We start from the raw sequence: 25,832 nt of genomic DNA, 5'->3' as shown, positions 1-25,832 counted from the left end.
CCCCATCCACCAAACTCGAAATGGGGCCACTTGTCTTGTAGGTGGATGTGTCCCATCACCCGGGCAGAAGGTGTCACCTTCCTGGACCCCAATGCAAACAGTAAGGGGCATATTTAAGAGCCCCTATTGCCACTAGAGTGTCACTTTTCTTGATGCTCCAGTGGCGCTAACTCCTGCTCCAAATTTACAAGGAGGTGTAATGCCACACTTTGTGGCGTTACGCCTCTTTATAAATATGGGCCCCTCCAACTCAGTTTTCTGCATCAGAGGGGCGTGCATTGGGTGTTGCTGTGGGCGTGCCACAGCAACAACCCTTGCATTTCGATGCTGCCTCACATTTATGAGATTTTATAACCAAGAGGCAGTGCCAAAATCTAAAGGCACCCCAGGGGTGGCATTAGCAAGGCACAACGAGGAGGAATACTTTTATTCCTCCTTGTTTTTTGTTTTTTTCTATGCGTCCTGCACATAAACAATCATTTGAAAATTACGCTTTGGCACCTCTGTGTGTGCTGGATTCTGCAGCACACACAGAAGTGCCAAAGCACCATTAGTGATTATTTATGTTCAGGAAGGGACACCTTCCCACACATAAACAATCACATACTTCAACGCAGACATCCTTGGACGATGGTGCAAGGGTGCCTGTGTTGGCGCTGGCAGCTAAATTTAGCATCAGAGCAGGGGACAACACGTGAGTGCGCTGTATTCACACCTCTACGTTGTGAAAATGACGCAGTGTCATACTCTGTCATTTTCCCATCAATTTGGGCCTAAGTGCAATGAATACATGGTTGCAGCTCTGTAAAGTCTGTGTGTGATCCATGATAGTTGAAATATTGTAATCTGTCTCAAGATGTATCAATCACCTGCAACCTAATTACAGTCAGTGTGCCAACACAACTGAACTTGTGCACAGAATAATGTTGAATTGAGAAAGATGCATTTCAATGTGCCTATAAGGGCAATGTATGCAGGCCCACAGGATTCATGCATCTTTTGCAGCTTTGGTGATGTTTGCATATCTTCAATTTTGATTCATTTGGCACATGAACCATCATCTGGTGCTAAACCTGCAGATGTTCAACAATCAAAAACTGTCAGACAACAAATGACACAAACATAACAAACAATGTTTTAACACATGTAGCAGCAAAGTGGTTTTGTTTCCTATGTCCATATTTGAGTATGAAACTGGTGCTGATGAGGTATCATGAAATCAGATTTTTTTTAAACTGTGTGCCAATATGCCGTTATATATTGCTTCATCTTGCAGAATACTATGCTCATTCATGTTGCTTACGTTTAACCTCTCCTCCCACATGTTTTCAATGTGAATGACTATCAGTGAGGGTAAATATTCCTTCTGATCAATACTTAAAATGTTTGGTGACACATATCTTTTCCCGTAGCTGTGCCAAATCAAAAGCCAAATTGTTAAAACATGGACGGTGTCAGCAGGGTAGCCATCATACTCAAATCATATTTCCTATGATATGATATTTCTTATACATTTAGGTCCATATTTATAGGAAAATTATGGAGCATGATGCTGCACCAAAATTGGCAGCGCCGTGCTCCATCATTTTCAAAACGCAGGAATGCGCAGTATTTAATTGAATATGGCGCACCCTTGTGTTGCTCCCTGCGCTGGCACTAAATTGAGCTGCCAGCGCAGTCATCCTTCCACCATCGTTTAAGGATGTCTGCGTTGAGGGGTGTAATTGTTTATATGCGGGAAGGTGACCCTACCTGCACACAAGCAATCACTAATGGCGATTTGGCACTTCTGTGTGTGCTGCATTCTGCAACACACAAAGACGTGCCAAAGCATAATTTTCAAATGATTGTTTATGTGCAGGAAGGGACACCTTCCTGCACATAAACAAACATGTCTAGCATTTTGCTCTTTCTATGCGTGCTGCAGAATGCAGCACACATAGAAAAAGCAAAAAAACTAGGAGAAATACAAGTATTCGTCTTGTTGCGCCTTGCCAACACCACCCATGTGGTGGCATTAGATTTTGGCACTGCCTCAGGTTTACGAAAACCTGTAAATCTGAGGCAGCGTCAAAATGCAATTGGTGTTGCTGTGGCACGCCCACAGAAACACCCCCATTCCATGCCCCTTCCACGCAAAGGGTTGTGTGTGATGGGGTCATATTTACAAGGTGCCGTTCAGCCACAAAATGTGGCTTAATGCCACCTTCTAAATACGGTGCAGGGCAGAGCGACACTGGAGTGTCACGAAAAGTGATGCTCCGGTTGCACTAGGGGCTCATAATGGGTATGAACACTGATTATCCTTAAATTAGAATATGATTTACTTTGATATTATAGGCCTGATGAAGTCTGCAAATACATTGTCTAAGCAGACAAACTGCTTGGTTTTGGATGCAGCTTTATGGCTCACCTGTTTTGTAATTTGAAGATTGTGAGTTTATCTGGAGAATTCCATTTGAAACCTATTTGACAAATTGCAGTGGAATAAAGACTTTCTTGGATGGAAGACATACTTCAGTAGTTTATTGTGATCTATTATTGGAGTTCTTTAAATACCTTTTCTGTTTTACAAATTATCCTGCACACACAGTCAAACATACCAATCTGCCTTGCTGTACTGTCTTGCATGCAATTGTACAAAACCTGTGTCATGAGGGGCATATATCACACAGATCCACACAACTCTACACAGCAAGAAACCTTGCTATACTGAAGGAATGGGAAATAACATGAATATACCATAATTCATTTATTATGGGATCCTGTAGTTTCCTAGCACATACACATTCATCACCAGAGTCTAGAACAGTAGAGACCAATAACTGTCTCTGAATGGGATAACCACCATCACACTTAGAAATATGCAACAGCTCAAGCTCACTCGATTTCCTCAGAAACCAAGCTATTCCTCAGCAGTGTCCTGCTAATCTCTTCACTCACCCCTACTCACTTGTCCTTGTGCATGACTCATCTGGCAATCATCATGCAGACCCAGGGACTATACATAGCCTCATACACTGATGACAGTCAGTTCAAATATTGATTCTAAGAAGACACAAACACCAACAACATTTGTTACATTATGCTATTGACCACCATGATTACCTGTAAATGAGAGTAATGGGTCATACTGAACCTCACTAGCTGCTTCACCTCCATCTGCTTTCACATAGGCTTCCTAGTCAGACTTCTCTTCTTGTGGTTCCCTCCTGTGCACCATCACCTACGCCTTAATCACATGTAGACTATAGTATACGAATGCTCTATACCACACACAGCATCTCTGCACAGCTGCAAAACAAGTGGCAACCTTTCATACACAGCAGCGTCTGACTTTTTATCAGCCTACCCTGTTGCACACACATCACCCCTCACCTCCTTGAGATACAATGCCTCCCCATTCTGACTGCTCAATATGCTCCACCACACCTACAAGGTCCTACACTACCCATTTCCCACATAGCTCACACACGATCTATTCTTCCAACAAACAATCCAGGACCTCTACCTTGTATCACTTGCACTAACCACCACCCCCAGTATCCATATGAGCAAGACAGGAGGTAGCGTGTTCTCCTAAATGGCTGCCAATACCAGTAAACATTTCACCCAGCACATAAGGTCAGCTGCGTACAATATGGTTCACTGCTATTGACTGTAAACCTGGCTCTTTAGGTGATTTTACTTTGAGAACCGACACATACTCAGCACCTGGATACCCTTGTGGGTGAGAAGTTAGCCCTCTGGCAAATCACATTACTTTACATTACATTGCATTTTACTTTTGGTTGCCTAGCCCCAAGACAAACGCACTTGCTTTGCAAGGGGCCAGCATTGGCACTTACATATCTGCACAGTTCCCAAGGTTCATGCATGATGTGCTGCTCCCGCCCAGGTTTTTTGTTTTGTATTGTGGGTTTTGTACTCCTAGTCTATCATGTTGTAGATTACACTACAAGTCCCAGGATTAAATGGGCAACCTGGACTGGACCAACATGTCAGAGAAACTTGGCAAGGCTGGACATAAACATATGTGACTGGTTATGTTTGCATTGTGTTTTTCTTTTGCTTTGGACGCATTTTGTAAGAACGCAGATATCACAGTCCCCCAGATGGGATCTGTAGCTAGTGGTCCTTGCTGCACTTTTCCCTTCCACCACCCTTAGTGACTCTTCTGCACCACGCATGCTTGGGCTGATACTTACTTTTCCAGGCCAATCTATGACTCACACATTCACAGTTTTAACATGGAACCTTAATGGCCTTTTAGACCTAATTAAGAGTGCAGCTGAATTTCAGTTCCTTTAACATCACTCCCGACATGTGGTAATCATGCAGGGGACACACCTCCTAAGTAACAACTGTCACTTTGTGGCCCACAAGGGTTATGATGGGGTATTCCATGCCGGGTATGGCAAGGGCTCCTGAGGGGTAGCCATGCTTCTTCACAAATCTCTCCCAATGGTGGTTATTAATGTCACTCGAGACACTCAAAGTAGATACACCCTACTGAAGGATCATTGGAGGTCATCCCATACAATATTTTATGCATTTATGTTCCCCCCACCATGCACCAAACCACACCCAAGGCGTTCTGGGATTTGTAGCTGTCCTTCCACAGGCGATGATGACCATAGGGGGCAACTTCATTGACATTATGGACCCACAAAACTGGTTTGGACCCGAGAGTCTTACTCCCAGATGCAGCTGGGGTTTGAAAGTCTGGACAAGGGGACTTGGCCTCAGTGATTCATGGGGAGTGTGGCACCTTACCGACTCGGGGTTTACAGCCAATCATGGCTCCCTCACCCACATAGATTATATACTTTTGCCAGCCAATGACCTCTCTTGCAGCTCAGGATCTCAGATCCTGTTTTTGTGAATATCAGACCATGCAACAATTACGCTCCAATTTGATTTGTCCCCTAGGGGCACCCACCCTATCCGACATCTTAACACCTGGTTCCTCTGAAATAAAGAGTTCACAAAGCACCTATCCGCCGAACACCAAGCCTTCCTCAAGACTAACAGGGGCTCTCTGGACTCCCCCACAACCTAATGTGAGGCAGGGAAGGCTTATATGAGGGGTGTGGCCCATGTCTTCATCTGGGAGCCGATTCCAAAAAGCATCATTGAATGGTCAAGTTCAAACCCCCCTAATGAATATTGACCACAGAGACAATCACAGTCCTAGAGAGATGTCAAGCAGAATTGGATAGGACTTTGTTGTGTCAACTATTTCTGGACAAAGCCCGCAAATGTTGGATGGCATCCATACGTCGGATACATGAATGGGGTGACAAGTCGAGTAAACTGTTGCATTGACTTGCCACGCACCAGGCAGAGAAAACATTAATAACCCACATTGTGGGGAGCTCTGGGGCGAGGGTGAGCACTCAAAGGAGATTTCTGATGCCTTCACCCAATATTGTAAGGAGCTTTATGCACATAAACTGTTCCTGGTGTTGCCGCGGTGACCCCTCTAGTGGAGGAGCTTCCGCATCCCCATTCCCCATCTTTCTTCTCAGGACAAAATTGCTTTAGACCAGGATATCACCACAGATGAAATTAGGGTGACAATGTCATGCCTTAGCTTCAGGAAAATTATGACACCGGATGGATGCCCTATGGAATTTTATCACAGGCTGTTAGAAATGGGGTCTCTGGTTGGCAGTCGTTTGCACTCTGTCCAAGCCGGGACCATCACTCTAGTGAGGGTAAGGGAGTTACACTTCTAAGACAACCCTGCTCACCCCCTTGGTAGCTTGGCACAATCAGTCAGGCTTGTCTCAAAGGCAATGTAAAAAGTATTTGTACCAACACACATAGTAATACAGTGAACACTACAAAATGGACACCACACCAGTTTAGAAAAATAGGTAATATTTATCTAAATCAACCAAGACCAAAATAACAAAATTCCAACATACAGAGGTCAAGAGTGGATTTCCAAAAGAATAAGAGTCCTACTCCATAGAAGCCAATGAAAACATTGGTTTTACACAAAGTACCTGATTTGCATCAAAAATAAAGCAGCACAGGCGAGTGTGCATCGGAAAAGTCAGCGATGCGTCGATTCCTTACTCCCAAGTGAGGTTGTGTGTCATTTCTTCTCGGGTCGGGTAGGCGATGCGTTGTTTTTTCCCCCGCAAGAGATCAATGCATCACTATGACTTTAACGCCCAGCAATGATGCATGAGAAATCCGGTAGCACGGTGTTGGAAAACTGCGCTGCGTGGGGTTTGCACCATTATCAGCAGCTGCAAGCGGGTGTTGCATTGTTTCTTCAGCCACAATGCGTCGATCTCCCAAATGTGATGCAGATGGGGTGTCGGTTTCAAACCCTCAGCAGGTGGCGTGGTGTTTTTCAGCCACGTTGCAGGTGGTTCGTCAAAAGTTTCCACACACGGTGTTCTGTGCATGGATTTCAGTCCTTGTTCTGCTAACTTCACCTCTCAAGGGCCCAGGGACTGGATAGGGCACCAGTTGGCAGGGAAGGAATCTCAGCAGAGAGTCCAGGTGCTGGCAGAAGAAGTCTTTGATGGCCCTGAGACTTCAAACCAGGAAGCAAGCTCAATCCAAGCCCTTGGAGATTCTTCACAAGCAGGAATATACCACAAGGTCCAGGCTTTGTCCTCTTTCATGCAGATGCAGCAATTGCAGGCCAACCCAGCAAAGCACAGTCACAGGCAAAGGGGCAGCACTCCTCCTTCAGCTCTTCAGCTCTTCTCCTTGGCAGCGGTCCCTCTTGATCCCAGAGGTCATTTAAACATCTGAGGGTTTGGGTCCACTACTTGTACCTCTTTCTGCCTTTGAAATAGGCAAACTTCAAAGGAAAGTCTCTGTTGTTCACAAGATCCTGCCTTTCCCAGGCCTGGCCCCAGATTCTCACCATGGGGTTGGAGCCTGCACTGTGTGAGGGCAGGCACAGCCCATTCAGGCGTATGTGACCACTCCTCCCTCCACTCTAGCTCAGATGGCTCACCGGAATATGCAGGCTACACCCTAGCTCTCTTTATGTCACTGTCTAGAGGGGATTCACAAACAGCCCAACTGTCAGTCTGACCCAGACAGGGAATACACAAGCAGGCAGAATGGTTTAAGGAAGAAAATGTCCCCTTTCTAAACGTGGCATTTTCAAACAAACAATTTTAAAAACAACTTTATCAAAATATGTATTTTTAAAATGTGAATTCAGAGACCCCCAATCTCCACATCTCTATCTGCTCTTAAAGGGAAACTGCACTTCAAGGATATTTAAAGGGATCCCCCATGTTAACCTATGAAAGAGATAGGCCTTGCAATAGTGAAAAACAAATTTAGCAGTATTTCACTGTTAGGACATGCTAAACACATCAGTTCATGTCCCACCTTTACCATACACTGCACTCTGCCCATAATGCTACCTAGGACCTACCTTAGGGGTACCATACATGTATGAACAGAGAAGGTTTGGGCTTGGTAAGTGGGTACACTTGCCAGGTCAAATTGGCAGGTTAAAACTGCACACAGACACTGCAGTGGTAGGTTTGAGCCATGCTTACTGGACTACTGATGTGGGTGGAACAACCAGTGCTGCAGGCCTACTAGTAGCATTTGATTTACATGCCCAGGGCACCTCTAGTGCACTTTACTAGAGGCTTACTAGTAAATCAAATATGCCAATCATGAAAAAGCCAATTACACATGCAATTTACCCAGGGGCACTTGCACTGGTCAGCACCGGCAAAGTGCCCAGAGTACCAAAAACAGCAAAAACAGAGTCCAGCACACAGTCAAACGATGGGAAGCAGAGGCAAAAAAGGCAGAGGAGACCACACCATGGTTGCTGTGTCTAAGACAGGCTGAGCTCTAACTTGGTCCCACCCCTCATCACGCTGTATACCGAGGCAATACCCATTGGCCACTTCTCCCCAGAGACTGACAAAGCCACAACTGTGGTTCCACCCAAGCTGCCTTGTACCCGGACCACCTACACTTCTTTTCTGCTCATATCCCTCATTATCAGCGAGGGTAAGTTTTATTTCAAGGTTTTGGCAAATCAACTGCTATAGGTCCTCCATACCCTTGTCCACCTGCAGGTTATTCCCCGATGTAATGCTAGACATTGTGGAGCATATTTATACTCTGTTTGCGCTGTTTGTGCGCCATGTTTTTTGATGCACAAATAGTGCAACCTTAACTCCGTATTTATATTTTGACACTAGACTCGTCTAGAGTCAAAATATTGGAGTTATCTTCAATTTTGGATGCTTGAACCCACCTTGTGTCAATGAGATGCAAGGTATGCGTTCCCTTACACAAAATGACGCTATTACCATAGCGCAATATTTATCCCTCATGCTAAAATGATGTACGGGTTGGAGGCGGACCCAAATAATGGCGTTAAGCTTGCTGAGCGCCATTATTTAGCGCCTGGGTCAGACCAGGCATGAAAGGACCTGTGAACCCATTCTCATGGCTAAAAGCCATGGAATGGGCCTACAGGATCCCACCCCAAGTCCCAGGAACACCCACACCCACACCAGAGGGACACGAGAGGATGGGGGACACCTTCCCAGGTAAGTAGGGTAAGTATAGATAAGTATTTGTAAAAAAAATGTTTAAGTGCCATTGGGGCCCCTGACATGGGGCCTCCTGCATGGCACTGGGTGCAATGGCCATATGTAGGGGAGACTGGTCCCCTGTGCTGGCCATTGGGGTGGTGGGCATGACTCCAGTCTCTTATAAGACAAGAGTCATGTGTTATGGATGGTTGTGCGTCAGGAAATGACGCTAGGCTGGTTAGTGGCATTTATTTTGCCTCTAACCAGCCTAGCGTCATTGTTTGACGCTCAACCTCCATCTCCTGTACCGCCACCCCCACCCCACAATCGTCTTTTATTTTGCCGCTAGCCCAAGCTGAGCGCTGGCTTGCGCCATTCCTTAAACATGGGGACCGGCTGGCACAGTAGAATGGCGCAAGCCGGCACTAAGCTTTTTGATGCAAAACTGCGTTAGCGCAGTTTTACATCAAAAAGTATAAATAAGCCCCTGTATCCATAACCTATACATAGCATTGTCCTGTATCAGAGCTCTTGGAGGCCATCCAGCTCTCCTGTTACTGGATTTTGAAAAAGCGTTCAATACAGTGAACTGGACTTACCTAGACAAAGTGCTTGCCAGTGTGGGCCTTTGCCCTCGGTTCCTGGCATATGGGAGGGTCCTCTATACGGGTGCTTGCCCCACGTGCGGGTTAATAATGTCCTATTGGACCACTTTCCTGTGCAGAGGGGCTCTAGGCAGGAGTGTCATTTATTCCTGCTTTTATTTGTGTTTGCCATCCAGCCGCTGGCGGTGTGGATCCTGAGTGAAGCTTAAGTGTGGGGATTCGACTGGGGATTGGCAATAGAGGATTGACTAGCCCTGTATGCAGATGATGTCCTCTTGTTTAAGTCAAGACCAGCTGAGACAGGGCCTAGGGTGCTTCAAATCCTCAATGTTTTTGGAGAGGATTCAAGACTTTGGGTCAATTGGGGCAAATCTCTATTGGTTTCGATAAAATGGGACTGCCAAGACGAGGCCTGGCAATCGATAATCCCAGTGCATCGGTTTCATGTATAATATCTGGGGGTGCATGCCTCCTGGGAACCGGACCTGGCAGGGAACTTGAATCTCGCCCTTGTGATGCACAGGGCCAAAGAGGAACTTTCACGTTGGCTTAATCTCCCTCTCAACACTATGGGTAGAATAGCCTTATTTAAGATGATGAGCTTGCCCACTTTCCTGTATGCCCTACAAAACTATCCCTTCCATATTCCAAAAACATGGTATGACTCAGTCTTGGCCATGGGTCACAGATTTATTTGGGCTGGAGGCACCCCCTGACAGGCTTTTGGGAATTGTACCCGAGCAATGTACAATGGCGGCTGTCCATGGCCCTTACTTTCCATTGCCCACAATCACAAACAAAGCACATCAATATTTGTCAGACAATGTAACCGATCTCAGCATCTAATGACCAGGAGGGCTGTCTAATATGGTCAATCCGCATTACTCTATAGTGGGCCAAGTCCCTCCATCTTATGGAATGTTTGTGGGAGCAACCCCTTGCTAAATAATCATGCCTTCCACTGCCATGCAGTGGTCCATCCCCTTCTTCCAACCCTCCAAGAGGGAGTGTCCGTATTTTTTCAATTCAAAGTGATGACTCTCTTAGCAACCAGAAGGGTGAGTCACAGCAATTTTGGGATTATATGGAAGTTTCCAGACCAGGACTTCACACACCATTGATAAGACCATCTTTCAACAGGGTACCAAAAGAGTAGCTCCTTACTGTGCGTATGAGGTATCCCTCTGCTTCCCTGCATCGGAGATACTGTGGTGTGCCAATTAAACTGTTTTTCATAGCTGCAATCTTGTAAAATATGTGCGCTCCAATTGAATAACATGAAGGGCCTCATTTACGAGGCCCTAGCTGCACCCTGCACCATTGGAGCATCATTTAGTTTGATGCTCCGGTGGTGCAGTGTGCCAGCCCATATTTACAAGGCCATGCAAAGCCACCTTGCATGGCTTATCATGGCCTTGAAAATATGGACCTCTTTCACGCATAACACTGCATGAAAGGGGTGCTCAATGGGTGTTGCTTGGGGTGTTCCCACGAGACACCCATGAAACTGGAAGGAATCTGACGTATTCCCAGATTTACAAGTCTGGGAATGCGTCAGATTCCTACGCCACTTCAGGGGTGGTGTAAGAATGGTGCAATGGGGAGAAATATCTTAATTTCTCCCCATTTTTCCTTGTTGTCTGTTCCATTTTGCAGCACAAATAGAAAGAGGAAAACACCTCTTGTGATTGTTTTTGTGCAGGAAGGTGTCTCTTTCTGCACAAAAACAATTATCCCCACAACGCAGGCATTTTTGCACCATGGTGCAAGGGTGCCTGCTTTGCCGCTAGGCAGCAATTTGTGCACCAGCACAGGGGGAGAGGACAGAAATGTGCTGTATCTTGTAGATATGGTGTAATTTTGCCCTTTCTTGGTGGTGCAGGGTGGCGCAGCAAGGCACTTGCTATGCTGCCCTGTGCCGCAGGCCTCGTAAATGAATCCAAAAATTTCAACACAATCACTGTTTCCCTTGGGGCGGCAAGAGCCACTCACCAGTTATCGTCTGTATGAGTGCCTAAGCCAATCTCTATCAAGCCTCCCGCAGCCACTGGAAGGAATCAGGCTCATTAACCACTCATGATTTGTTAGGAGAAGACAATTTGTGTTCCTGCAACTCATCAATTAGCACTTTGACTTCTAATAGACTGAAATCCTAGAAACCTGTAAGAGCTTTAGAATAATTATGTTGTAGTGCATGTTGAGATTGAAGGTAACTAAAGGATTGGTTGCGGAAGAGTTGGAATTCGGACTGAAGCTCATTATGTGCATCCCCTGCATCACATTCTGCAGTCTATATATCCCAATTCAAAGTCCCATTGAAGAAAACCCATTATTTGCGTAACCTGTAGGTTGTGGGAGTCTGTTCCCAACCCATAGATGTAATCTGTCACTGGGCCCTATCTCTAAATCTGGGGACCAATTATTCTTTCTTTCTCTGTTCCAAGGGGCGAGGAGACATAGATTAATTTTCCCAATACAATATACAGTGTTATCTATTGGCCACCCACTGAATCTCAAAAACCAAATAAGATTCTAAGGGGTTTATTACAGACTCAAAATCAAGCTTACATAAATGAGTCTCAAAACAGAATCACCAAAGGAGAACTAAAGTGTTGCACAATATTGAATTCCTTTATCATGTGCAGTGGCAATATTTTAATAGTAATAATGCAGAAAATAAGAAAAAGCTTCTAACACATTAAATCCAAATCCAAGTTTTCCTGCCTAGCCTTAAGTCTAGGTTCCTAACTATTCTAATATCTATGTGATCTCAGAGAAAAAGGTCAGCACAACAGAACCTCTGTAGACGTTTCTGTAAAGAAAGGTGAAAGTAGCATGAAGACATAGAAAAATAAAGTGTGAGGCCTGTACCTCAGAGAAGTCTGCTCTGATCAAGGGGTAGGAGAAGTCTCTCTCTATCACTAGCTAAACCCCACTTAAATGTTGATTCTTCCCAGGGATGACATCACAGATTAAATCATTCCACTAAACAACAACTCTATCAATCACATACTGTATATGGCAGCTGAACCTTGAAACCTCATTTGGTTCACTCCTGTGCTCAGGAATTCAGAGGGGTGTTGACTGCCATCTCCACGTTACTCCTCGACCTTGATAACACCTCCACTCAGGCCCCCTTATCTTTCTGCACAAGAGAAAACTTTTGAGCCTTAATTGAATGGCACTGCACCTGAAAATTAGAGAAAATATTCAATAAAACAAGCTTTCATGTTGAAGGTTCAAACACAATGAACTCAGGTGTTCACTCTGGCCAAGCTTAAAACGAACAGGAATACATTTCAGTTTAAATTATTTTCCACACGTTTCTCATAAACACCATGAATATAAATGAGTATGAAATAGCGTTTCTAAAACACTACAACATAAACATACTTGCAATAGGATGAATAAATGTGGTTACATAAAAGTTGTATTCATTGTGCACTTTTACTGATATACATTTCAGTGCATCACTCTATATAAAGCTACTTCACCCGTTTACATAAAAAATAACCACTCCTTTATTTTACATTCTAATAGACATAATGGCACATCCAAGGTATGCTCTCTCAACCCTCCCTCTGATAACTTATGAAGTCATCATAAATCCACTTTATTCGTGATTGAGACTCTCTATAACCTTGTTATTTTAAACAGTTTTCATCTGGACTCCTCCAAAAGTTTCATATCATCGTAAAATTACTATGACTGCTTGAAGTTCAACCTCTTCTCTCTTTCTACCTTTCTGAATCCTCATTCAATGAAAAACCAACAAAACTATCAACACTATTGACATGAATCAATAATGGTCTCAACCCAAAGCATACTCCACTTCCCAAGTTTTCAAACCATCTGCCTGTAATAGAAAACCTGCCTCCAACAGCTTCCCATTCACCAGTCGCTTCCAGTTCTTTCAAATCCTTCATCAACCATGAAATATTCCAGATATACTGCTCCAAGTCCTTACTCTTATCCGGAATAGTGATAACAGACTCCACCCTCTTTGGTCAGCAACAAATCTATTTTGTAGAACCATTGATCTTATGACTACTATCTCTGAGTTTACCAACAGCAATTAATTGGATGTGTTAGTAGCTAGCTTATCCACTATTGTAGAATCATTTCTAATCTTCTGATCATTCAAAATCACTCCTACTGATGGAATCAATGTACCAGAGATATTTTGCACTAGTTCTGTAGCACTGGCTCCTTGTCTAGTTCTGGGTTTTATCTTTCACACAGGATATTCAAGATGTTCCACATGATAGATCTCTGAAAATACTATTGCTAGATAACACGTACCATGCCATCCTTTCGGTATCTTAAAATATGCATACTGTCCATAGATACAATACACTCTAGGAATCACAGGATCCTTTCCATCCAAAAAGAACTCATTCTTTCCTCTGACATCAAAAACATGCTAACAAACACTCTTCCCTTGGAACAACAGATCTATATAGCTCTGGACAATGTGTATACACAATTTCCCTTTATGCTGACAGCCTAATGTTAAAGCTGGTAAATTCCCTTGAACTTGATGCTCTATTACTTCCTTCTTTCATCTCTGTTGTGTTCTAAAATCTTTAGCTGTTTTGGATTAGACTTCTAATCCCCTCCTTCGGTCTTCCACTAAATAAAAAAAATTCTTATCTGATAAAGACATCTAGTTGGAGATTCCTTACCTTAGAATTTCACCCAGGTGTCAGTGTGGATCTGGAGCTTTTTCTTGAGGAGTACCCCTGCGTGACGTTAGGTGGTGTCGATCGTCTCTGAGTCTGTCGTCAGTGTCGTGCACACTGGATATGATGTTGCAGGTCTTGACGCTGATGTCAGTTCTTTGTGCGCCAGCCTAGCGCTGATCTGAAGAAGAGCTACCCCTTAGTTGTTTTTTGACTTATCTTTTTTGACTTTTTGTTGAAGTCTTTTTGAGTGTTGAAACTCCTGGTGCATCAAGGATGTCTTCACATAAGACCAGGTTCAAGCACCTTGTGTGCCTGTGGTGTTTGGAGCGGGACCACAACCCGAAGTCATGCTCTGAGTGCTGGGCCACGAATCCGAAAGCTTTAAGGGAGCAGTCCCTAAAGATACTGGCGGCCCAGCACTTGGCTCTGCCTCGCTCTCTATCTTAGTCGAGAGGAAGATCCTGAGAATGGTCCCGGAGACCCCCTTCTTCATTGTCCCATTCTAATTCCTCGGGCGGTCTGGTAGGATGAGGCATAAGAAGAAGATCAAAAGTTCTTCAACTTCACCCCATCCGTCAGCTGACGAAATGAGGAACAAGGAGCTTCTAGGCCTCTGTCCTCGGAGCCTGTGTCTGCCTCGGCTTTGCGGCTCCCCAAGTTTCTGCGAACCGAAGTGACCCCTCCCCAACTAAGAGAATTCTATGAGGCCATGCCCCTCATCTTAGGGCAGTCGGACCCTGCTGGAGCACCTTTGGGTCCCGCTGGGTCAGAAGGCGTTTCTCGGGTTCTGCGCCGGTAGCTTTGGCCTCAGCTCCTTGAGGTACCCATGGATTTCTTTCTGGATCCGAACCAGCATCGGTCATATCATCTCGACCTTTCCCAATGCCGGTTCCGATGTTAATGCTCCCGACACCGCTTTTGCTCCCTAGTGGACACCGACTTCAGACTTCACAGGGGCCTTGCCCCCTATGTCAGATCCTGACCCTTTTTCTTATGGTTTGGGGTACGGGAGGAATGGGAGGGATCACTAGCCCTTCAGAATACCAGCTAAAGGAACCTTTGGACTGGTGGATGGACCTGGGTGAAGTCACTGGGTCTGTCACTTCCCCTGACACTGGCATGCTTTTTCCCCCTACCATGCCTAGGACAGTGGGAGCGTCCTATTCTCTGGTGGTGTGAAGAGTGATCAAGGTCGTGGGCTTCGAGCTGCCTTTGGTGGCAGTCAGGACAGAGATGCTTCAGCCTAGGGCATCCTCTGAACCTTTACTGCCCTTCAATGAAGCCCTTACTAATGTCCTGCTGGGTGCCTGGTCCAAACCCATCACAGGCCCTCCTTTGAGCAGGACTATTGCCTGTGGCTATCGATCTGCTCTAACTGACCCAGCGTTCCTGACGCAACATCCCATTCCTGAGAGGTTGCTATCCTAAGCATCCCAGGACGCATTCACTTCCGCACCTCTGGATAGGGAATCCAAGAGGCTGAACCAACTTTGGAAGAAAATGTTTTCTTCCTTCAGCCTGGCATTGTGCTCCATGAACACCGTGTGCCCTTTAAGCCATTACTCCCAAACACTGTGGGATGTGCAGCAAAGTTCAAGACCAGATGTGGACTGGACCCAACCAACTCACTGGGCAGAGGGTTGCTTCAACAATGGCCCTTAGGCCCCACATCTGGTTGAGGACGTATGGCTTTTCGGGGAATGTCCAAGCCAATCTGTTGGACATGCCCTTTGATGGCATCCGTCTCATACAAGAGAAGGCAGACTCGGAGCTCTATTGCTTCATGGATTCTCGTGCTACGGCCAGGTCCTTGGGCCACGCAGCAACCCCTCATCATCCTCAGTCAGCCTTACTCTCCTTTCATGGCTATGGAAGGGGCATCCAGCCATGTCTGTTCCCCTCCATCCACTGTGCCACGTATGCTGCCCAGCCTTTCGGTGGCAGGGGACGTGGGATCCACCATCCTCGTGGCTCAAGGAGCCAGTGATCTGGCCAGTCCTCTGCCCCACTCTACAGCTGCTTCCAAACCTTCCTTGTCTTACGCTTTCCCACCAGGGACCAGTCGCCATCACCTGCTCCACTGGCAGTCCATCACGTCAGATAGGCGGCTTTTGCAGATAGTCCGAAATGGCTACTCCTTCCCCTTCAAAACTACCTCTCCATCCATGCCACCATTCTACAGTATGATCAGATGACAGAGGATCAGTGGGCACTTCTCTGCGAGGAGGTTGCAGATCTTTTGGCCAAGGGAGCCATAGAAAGTGTCCCTTTGCCAGAAGTAGATTGTGATTGTTATTCTCGCTACTTTCTGGTGCCCAAAAAGGACGAGGGCCTTCACCCTATCCTTGACCTTTGGTCACTCAATCTCTTCCTCAAGAAGGAGAAGTGTCACGACTCACGTGCTGCTTACGCCTGGAATCCGCAGATCGAGTGGCGTGGGTCTTGAGTGTTCGGCTTTGGCCCAGAAAGGGGCGACTCTTTCTGGTAGCCACAGTGCTGTAGGCAATGGAAACGCCAAGAACAGACCGTGCCCTTCAGAAATAGCGCCAGAGGGAAAAAAAAACCTAAAAAGGGGAAAAAACCTCCAAACAGAAAGATTCCTGAAACAAGAACAAAGAACAGGAATCAACAGAAACAAAATGCAGGTAACACAGAATTGACGAGATCCAGAACCAAAAGGCAAAGAATCAGGAGCCAAGACACTATCAGAACAGAAAGTGTTGCAGTGCAAGGAAAGGAAGAAAACACATCCCTTAAATACCAAGAAACAGGAAATGACCAACAGGAAGTAAAAGGACACCATCTTAGATAGGGAAGAGTACATAGAACAGAATAGAGTAGGAACCATAGAGAATAGGGAACAAGAAATGCTGGGAAGAAAAAGGTAACATGGGAAGGGGGAAAAAACATAAAGGAAGGTACAACCAATGGCCCAAGAAAAGAAGAAAAGAAAAAGAAGGAAAGAGAACAGGTAAGAGGATTCAGGGGGCACGAGAAATGGGGAGCACAAAAGCAGAGCGAGGCCCCATGTCAAATCTGGGGCCTCGTAAGGTACATAATAGGCTAGGGGGGCGCTGCGTCCTGTAGACGCGCTGTGCGTCCCGAGCCGAATGTTCGGCTCGCGCCGCACCACGGGACGCGACAGTAGGTCCCCCTCCCGAAGGTCCAGGTTTGAGGGGGAATAAACAGTGAAAACGTTGAATCAGAAGAGGTGCGTGAACAGAAGATGCATCTTCCCAAGAGCATTAACTGAGAGGATAACCCTTCCAATGAATCAGATACTGAAGACGTTTGTGAAAAAGACGAGAGTCACAAATTTCTTGTACCTCATATTCAGGTACATCATCCACTAACACAGGAGGAGGACAAGGAAACTGACGAGAGTAAGGGTCAGGTATATAAGGTTTGAGCTGGGAAACATGAAAGACTGGATGAATCTTCCATGTATGAGGCAAGTGAAGACGGACAGTGACAGGATTAATCAACTGAAGAATACGGAAAGGCCCGTAGTAGCGAGGTGTGAACTTATTCTGAGAAAGGCGTGAGGGCAAGAATTTGGATGAAAGCCAGACTTTATCTTGAAGGCGATAGTCTGGAGTGGTCCTACGTTTCTTGTCTGCTATTTTCTTCATATATCTCTTGGTGTTTAACAAATTGGATCGAATTAGTCTATGGATTTGTAGAAGTCGTTTTGAAAGGGAAGTAATCGTGGGCAGAGGAGAGATAGACTGAGGAGAAGTAGGAAAAGAGGTAGGATAATAGCCATAAGAACAGAAAAAAGGAGTGACCTTGGAGGCACTATGGACAGTATTATTGTAGGAAAATTCAGCAATAGGGAGATAAGTGTTCCAGTTGCTTTGGGTAGAATTACAAAAACAGCGAAGGTATTGCTCTAATCCTTGGTTCAGACGCTCGGTCTGTCCATTGGTCTGAGGATGGAAACCCGATGACAGTGCTATATTGATATTTAGTGTCCTACAAAAATATTTCCAAAACCGGGAAATGTTCTGAGGTCCTCTGTCAGATACAATGGTATGTGGAAGTCCATGGAGACGGAAAATATGGTCGATAAATATCTGGCTTAGTTCTTGGGATGTAGGTAGCCTTTTCAGGGCAGTGAAGCGAGCCATCTTAGTAAAGGAATCAACAGTGACCATGATAACCCGGTTTCCTGCTGATGGTGGGAGCGAACACATGAAATCAGTAGAAATAGTGTTCCATGGAGCTGGTAGAACAGGTAAAGGCTGTAGTAATCCTGCAGGTCTGGTACGGGGAATCTTGACTTGAGCACATATGGGACAAGCCTGAACGTATCTTTCAACATCCGGCTTCCAGGTAGGCCACCAGAAAAATCGCGAAAGAAGTTCTTGTGTGGCCTTGATGCCTCTATGACCAGCAACCGGCGAATCATGGCATATTTGTAATGTCTTTTCTCTAATTCTGTTAGTAGGGAGGAATAACAGATTCTGATAATAATAATATCCTTGTTTTTTACATAAAAAGGGTCTTAGCTTCTCTACTTCGCGCTCAGACAGGTTGGAGTATTCCAGTTGTACCTCCTCCAAGAAAGACTGAGCTACTCCAATGATTTTACTAGGTCCAAGTAGATACTGAGATGGGGAAGGAGTACAATCTGGATAACGGCGAGACAGAGCATCAGCCAGAATGTTTTGGGATCCAGGAATATAGGTGATGTAAAAATCATACTGACTGAAGAAAAAGGCCCAACGAGCCTGGCGACTATTCTGGCATACAAAATTATGTGAACATTGTAGATTACGGTGGTCTGTTCTCACCTCAAAAGGCTCCTTGGAACCCATCAAAAACTGTCTCCATTCTAGGCAGGCTGTTTTCAGAGCTAATAATTCACTTTCAAGTACTGAGTAATGTTGTTCTGATGTAGAGAGTATATGGGACAAATAGAAGAGAGGATGTTCAAGACCATCATCTTCTTGTTGTTGGAGTAAGACAGCTCCGATGGCTCTTTCGGAAGCATCGGTAACTACAATAAATTGATTGTTGGTATCTAGGTGTCTTAAGATGGGGGCTTGAGTGAAAGCCTTCTTTAAATCTTGAAAAGCTGTTTCAGCCGCCTTAGTCCAGACAAACCCTTTCATTAAATTTTCCTTCTTTAAAGTGTGAGTTATGTGGCTGGTCTGTTTCGCAAAGTCTAAGATGAACTGGCGATAAAAGTTTGCTAGTCCTAGAAAACATTGTGTTTCTTTAATAGAAGAAGGAGAAGGCCAATCTAGAATGGCTTGTACTTTTTCTTGGTCCATAGATATGCCGGTGGGACTTAAATGATAACCCAGATATTTGACTTCTGTCTTGTCGAACTCACACTTTTCTGGTTTACAAGATAGTTGATGTGCCCGGAGTCTTTGAAGGACTTGTTTCACATGGGAAGAATGGAGTTCGGGACGTCTAGAATAAATAAGAATATTGTCTAAGTAGATTACAACTGTCTGGTTCAAAAGGTCAGAAAACACTGAGTCCATAAATCTTTGGAAGATTGCGGGGGCATTCGTGAGACCAAAAGGCATAACTTTGTACTCAAAGTGACCAAATGGGGTCCTAAAAGCTGTTTTCCACTCGTCTCCTTCTTTAATACGTAAAAGGTGGTAGGCTCCCCGTAGATCCAGTTTGGTAAAACGTTGAGCCCCTCTGACTGCTTCTAGAATATCCTTGATGAGAGGCAAAGGATAACGATCCTTTACAGTTATCTTATTCAGGCCTCGAAAATCCAGGCAAGGACGAAGATCCTTTGTCTTCTTGGGTACAAAAAAGAGAGGAGCCCCTGCCGGAGAAGACGATGGAACAATAAGACCACTCTGTAAATTTACTTCCAGATACTCTTTTAGAACTTCCTTTTCGGGTTCCGTGAGGGAATACATCCTCCCAAAGGAAACAACAGTTCCAGGTTCCAAGGGAATAGCACAATCGTAGTCTCGATGTGGAGGTAACACAGGTCTGGAAGGTTTTTGGAACACATCTTGAAACTCTAAATAGTGTTCAGGGACTCCTTGGACAGTTTTAATGGAATATCCGGTAGTACCTTCAGTAGGTGTTAATCTTTTCGGTGACCAATATTTGTCGGAAGCAAAACAGTTCTCACAACAAAACCGTGAAGACAAGGAAATAGTCCGGGTTATCCAATTCACATACGGATTATGTCTTATAAACCACGGAATTCCGAGAATTATGGTATGGTTGGGGGATGATATGAGATCAAAGGAGATGTGTTCTTGATGGTTACCAAACTGTAAACTTAACATCAGGGTAGTAGTATAGACTGGACCAGAGGATATCAAGGATCCATCCACTGTGTGCACTTGTTCGGGAATTTCTTTGGGTTGTGTTGGAATTTGTTGAGTAGTGGCCCAAGTCTTATCCATGTAAATACCACTAGCACCACAATCTAGTAATGCCATAGTCTTTTCTTGACGGCCGTCAGGTAGTTGTAACATGACAGGTAACATGAACAAGGATGTCGTATTGTTATTAAATGAACTGATGGAAGGTATAGCCGATGATCCTGTCCCCTCCCTTCTTACTGAGGACGGGAAGTGGCGTTTCCCGATGGCCTAGGTGGACGTACAGGGCAGGTACGAAGCATGTGACCAGCAGAACCACAGTACAGGCACAATCCTTTCTTACGTCTGTCTTCCCGCTCGCTAGCGGAGAGTGGGCCTCGAGTAGTATCCACTTGCATGGGTTCCCCCTCTATGTCTCTAGCAGGAGGGCGAGGTTCCTCAGAACGATGCAGATAAACCCGTGAAGTGCTTGGCTGGGAAGACCCTCTACTCCTTCTCTTCTCCAATCTTCGTTCTTGAAGACGGTACTCGATGGAAAGGGCTTGATCCATCAGGCCACGAAGATCTTCAACTCTGGTGGAATGTACTAATTCATCTTTAATTTCTTCTTTAAGTCCTCTACGAAACAAAGTCACCAGAGTACGTTCCACCCAGGTGGTCTCTGCCGCTAGCTGACGAAAACGTGTAATATACTGAAGGACATCTTGTGAGCCTTGTTGGATGTCACATAAGGCTTCTTCTGCAGAGGCCTCCAACCCTGGACGACTAAACATTTGTTTGAAGCGATTCACGAAAGCGGAATAGTCCGACAATACCGGATCGTTGGATGATACCATCGGGGTTGCCCAGGCCAAGGCAGGACCGGATAACGCACTGATAAGATATCCCACCTTTGTCCTGTCGTGGGAGAATTGGGTAGGTCGGAAGGCGAAATACACCGTTAGTGCATCAAGGAACTCACGTAGTTTAGTTGGTTCACCGGAGAAACGAGGAGTAGAAGCGGAGATAGTCAGAACATCGCCACTGCGGAAAGCCAAAGCCTGTCGTAACGCAGCATTCTCGTTGCGTAGTTGTTGCAATTCCTGAGCTTGTTGCTGAATTGTTGTCAGAAGAGATTGATCAGGATCTGCAGCAGCCGCCACTGTATCATCCATGGTATTAGAGGATGTCTGGATGGTTTGGCGCTGCTATCTGTCACGACTCACGTGCGTCTTACGCCTGGAATTCGCAGATCGAGTGGCGTGGGTCTTGAGTGTTCGGCTTTGGCCCAGAAAGGGGCAACTCTTTCTGGTAGCCACGGTGCTGTAGGCAATGGAAACGCCAAGAAAAGACCGTGCCCTTCAGAAATAGCGCCAGAGGGGGAAAAAAAACCTTAAAAGGGGAAAAAACCTCCAAACAGAAAGATTCCTGAAACAAGAACAAAGAACAGGAATCAACAGAAACAAAATGCAGGTAACACAGAATTGACGAGATCCAGAACCAAAAGGCAAAAAATCAGGAGCGAAGACACTATCAGAACAGAAAGTGTTGCAGCGCAAGGAAAGGAAGAAAACACATCCCTTAAATACCAACAGGAAGTAAAAGGACACCATCTTAGATAGGGAAGAGTACATAGAACAGAATAGAGTAGGAACCATAGAGAATAGGGAACAAGGAATGCTGGGAAGAAAAAGATAACATGGGAAGGGGGAAAAAACATAAAGGAAGGTACAACCAATGGCCCAAGAAAAGAAGAAAAGAAAAAGAAGGAAAGAGAACAGATAAGAGGATTCAGGGGGCACGAGAAATGTGGAGCACAAAAGCAGAGCGAGGCCCCATGCCAAATGTGGTGCCTCGTAAGGTACATAATAGGCTAGGGTGGCGCCGCGTCCTGTAGACGCGCTGTGAGGCCAGAGCCGAATGTTCGGCTCGCGCCGCACCACGCGGCGCGACAAGAAGTTCAAAAGCTCACTCTGCCTTAGGTTCTTTCTGCCCTGGACCCAGGAGACTGGATGTAGCGTTGGACTTGCAGGATGCTTACTTCCACATTCCTGTCCTGCCTACCCACAGACGTTACTTGTGGTTCACAGCAGGCCACGAGCAATGTCAGTTCTCTATGCTTCCCTTTGGCCTTACCAGCACCCCTCGGGTGTTCACAAATGTTGTAGCGACAGTTGCAGATCATCTGTGCAGATCAAGGGTTTCAGTCTTTCCCAATCTTGACGACTTGCTGTTGAAGGCAGGCTCACCCCAGGCTGTTGCCTCCTACCTGTAGACTATGGCAGAACTCCAGTATTCACTGGGGCTCACTAATAATGAGCGGAAGTCACACTTGACTCCCTCTCAGATGCTTCCTTTCATCTGAGCTGTTCTGGACACAGTGCAGTTTCAGACTTATCATCCAGAGTGGCGAGTCCAGAATGTTCAGGCTATAATACCGATGTTTCAGCCTTTATCCTGGAATTCGGTGAGAATGACTCAGAGGCTGCTCATGACCTCCTGCATCTTGCTGATGACACATGCCAGCTGGCATATGCGGGCTCTGCAGTGGGACCTGAAGTTCCAGTGGGCGCAGCATCAGGGGAATCTCTCCAACAGGGTCTAGATCTCGGAGGGAACTGCGCAAGATCTGCAGTGGTGTCTAACGAACCGCAATTGGTCCCTCTCCCTTCCCCAACCAGATCTGACTCATTGGACGGGTCTGCCACCCGGGAGAGCCAGAGATCATAGGCATCTGATCTCCGGCGGAGTCCGGCCTCCACATCAACCTGTTGGAGCTTCGGGAGATCAGTCTAGCACTGAAAGCATTTCTTCACTTTCTCAAAGGGAAGGTAGTGCAAGTGTTCATGGACAAAACCTCTGCCATTTGGTACTGTAATAAGCAGGGTGGGGCTGCAGACCCTTTGTCAAGAGGGGCTCTGAACCTCTGGACATGGTTGGAAACAGCAGGGCATATCCCTGGTGGTTCAACATCTGGCGGGTTCTCTGAACATAACAGCAGACAAACTCAGCTGACAATGCTTAGTGAAATACGAATGGTGTCTCCATCTGAAGGTGGTGCAAGTTCTCTTTCAGCAGTGGGGAGAGCCTTGGTTAGATCTGTTCACCTCTGCAGAGAACGAACAATGTCAGCAGTTTTGTGTGTTGGAGTTTCCAAGGCAGCACTTGCTCATCAATGCTTTTCATCTCGAGTGTAACTCAGGCCTCCTGTACGCCTTTCCGCTTATACCACTTGTGCCCAGAGTTCTCAAAAAGATCAAGAATGACCAGGCGCAAGTAATCCTTGTGGCTCCAGACTGGGCACAAAGTGTCTGGTATCCCAAGTTATTGAGCATGGCCATCGATCAGACTGCCCCTTCAGGTGGATCTTCTGTTGCAGCAGCAGGGGAGGGTTCTCCACCTGAACCTGTCCAGTCTCCGCCTTCTTGCATGGAGATTGAGTGGCAGCAATTGACAGCATTTGACCTTCCACTAGAAGTCTGTAATGTTATATTGGCAGTCAGGCGTCCCTCCACCAATAGGTTATGTGCCTGCTGTTGCAAGAAATTTGTGTCATGGTACACAGCCAAATTTGTTGACCCCCCTCTCTGCCCTTGTCTGTGACGTTCTATTGTTTATTCTTTCATTGGCCCAGTAGGGCTCTGCTTTGGGCACTCTCAAAGGTTATTTGTCTGCAATCTTTGCTTTCTTACGGCTGCCTCGTCAGCCTTCTTTGTTTAAATCCCCTATTGTAAATAGGTTCCTTAAAGGCCTAAATCATATGTTTCCTCCTTACTAAAGATGCAACCACAGAGTTAGTATGTGGAGTTCCAGTCCTGGACATCTGTGAGGCAGCAACGTGGGCATCCCTGTACACATTTACCAAACACTACTGCCTGGACAGTCAGGTCCTTAGAGACGGGCGCTTTACCTGTTCAGTCCTGCAGGACTTTCCGGTGTGATCTTAGTTCGCAGACCCAACTCTGGGGTAGTATTGCTTGGGTATCCATTCTAAGATAAGGTATCTGCAACTAGATGACTCTATCAGGGGGACAAGTTACTTACCTGCGGTAACATCTTATCTGGTAGAGACAATATCAGTTGCAGATTCCTTACCGACCCACCCATCCTCCTTGTAAGTTTATGCCACTTTTGCAACACAAAATTACACAAAGGCGGCGCTAACTTTCCATAGATGAGGCCTATAGTGTGAACAGAGTCCAGGGATTCACCAGAGACTTATCAGAGGCTAAAGTAGATAATGCTAATGATCTCTTTGTGTAAGTGTGGTCGAGCAGATAGGCTTATAAGAGGGTAGTGCAAAACATTTGTTGTACACACAAAGTCAAGAAATGAGGCACACACTCAATGACTAACTCCAGGCCAATGGTTTCTTTATAGAAAACATATATATTTTGTTACTTAATTACTAGAACCAGAAGAACTTAGTTGCAGGAAAGTACAGTTGTAAGTAGGTATCAAGCATATGTATCAAATGTACTTTGCTTGGTTTTAGCAGATAAAGTAGCAATTTTCAATTTCAAAAGTTGATATACTGCACTTTTGCAGTCCTAGGAGAGGAAAAGTATTAGTACGCTTTGAAGGTAAGTACTCGACTTACAGTTCCAGTCTCCCGGGTTAGGATGTCCTCCGGTCAAAGTTCAAGTTGACCCCTCACATGCACCGCCAGCAACAAGGGGCCGACCGGGTACAGAGGTCAAAGTTGGTGTCAGGATTAGAATGGGATCCTATGGTATTGGGTACACTGGGAAAAGATCTTCTGGCTGGTAAGTACCAATGTCCTCGGGGAGCAGACCGGGGGGGCATAGGTCTACACCAAACACACATGCTCACCGGCACAAGGTCGGCCGGGTGCAGGCTGCAAACACAAAATTGGGCGCCCAATGTTTTTCAAAACGGGGGCTCTGGGGGTCACAAAAGATGCTGCAGGCTGAGAGACCAAAGGCTGGATAGTCACGGGTGTTACGTACTGCGCTGGTCTTCTCACCTCTGGATACCGGGTTGGCGAATACACCAAGGGCCGTATTTATACTCCGTTTGCGCCGAATTTGCGTCGTTTTTTTCGACGCAAATTCGACGCTAAACTAACGCCAACTAACGCCATATTTATACTATGGCGTTAGAGGCGAATAGCGCCAAAGTTCCCGGAATGTGCGTCATTTTTTAGCGTGAACCCCTTCCTTGCGTTAATGATATGCAAGGGAGGCGTTCCCGTCTAAAAAATGACTCCCAGGCCTTTACGTGGTATTTATACTCCCGGGCAAAAGAGACGCCCGGGAGTGGGCGTGGCTAAAAACGGCGCATTTGCGCCGCTTTTTAACGCCTGGGTCAGGCATGGCGTTAAGGGACAAGTGGGCTCAAAATGAGCCCAGAGTGCCCTCCCCTGCCCCCAGGGACCCCCCCTGCCACCCTTGCCCACCCCAGGAGGACACCCAAGGCTGGAGGGACCCACCCCAGGGACATTCAGGTAAGATTTTTTTATTTTTTTTTAATAATTTTTTTTGGCATAGGGGGGCCTGATTTGTGCCCCCCTACATGCCACTATGCCCAATGACCATGCCCAGGGGACAGAAGTCCCCTGGGCATGGCCATTGGGCAAGGAGGCATGACTCCTATCTTTACAATGATAGGAGTCATGTTGATGGGGGATGGGCGTCGAAAATAAATGGCGCAAGTCGGGTTACGACGATTTTTTCGACG

The sequence above is a fragment of the Pleurodeles waltl genome, chromosome 5 (assembly GCF_031143425.1).
Source record: "Pleurodeles waltl isolate 20211129_DDA chromosome 5, aPleWal1.hap1.20221129, whole genome shotgun sequence".
NCBI classification, from domain to species: domain Eukaryota; kingdom Metazoa; phylum Chordata; class Amphibia; order Caudata; family Salamandridae; genus Pleurodeles; species Pleurodeles waltl.
The sequence above is the reverse complement of the archived record's forward strand: the minus strand, read 5'-3'. Positions refer to the sequence as shown.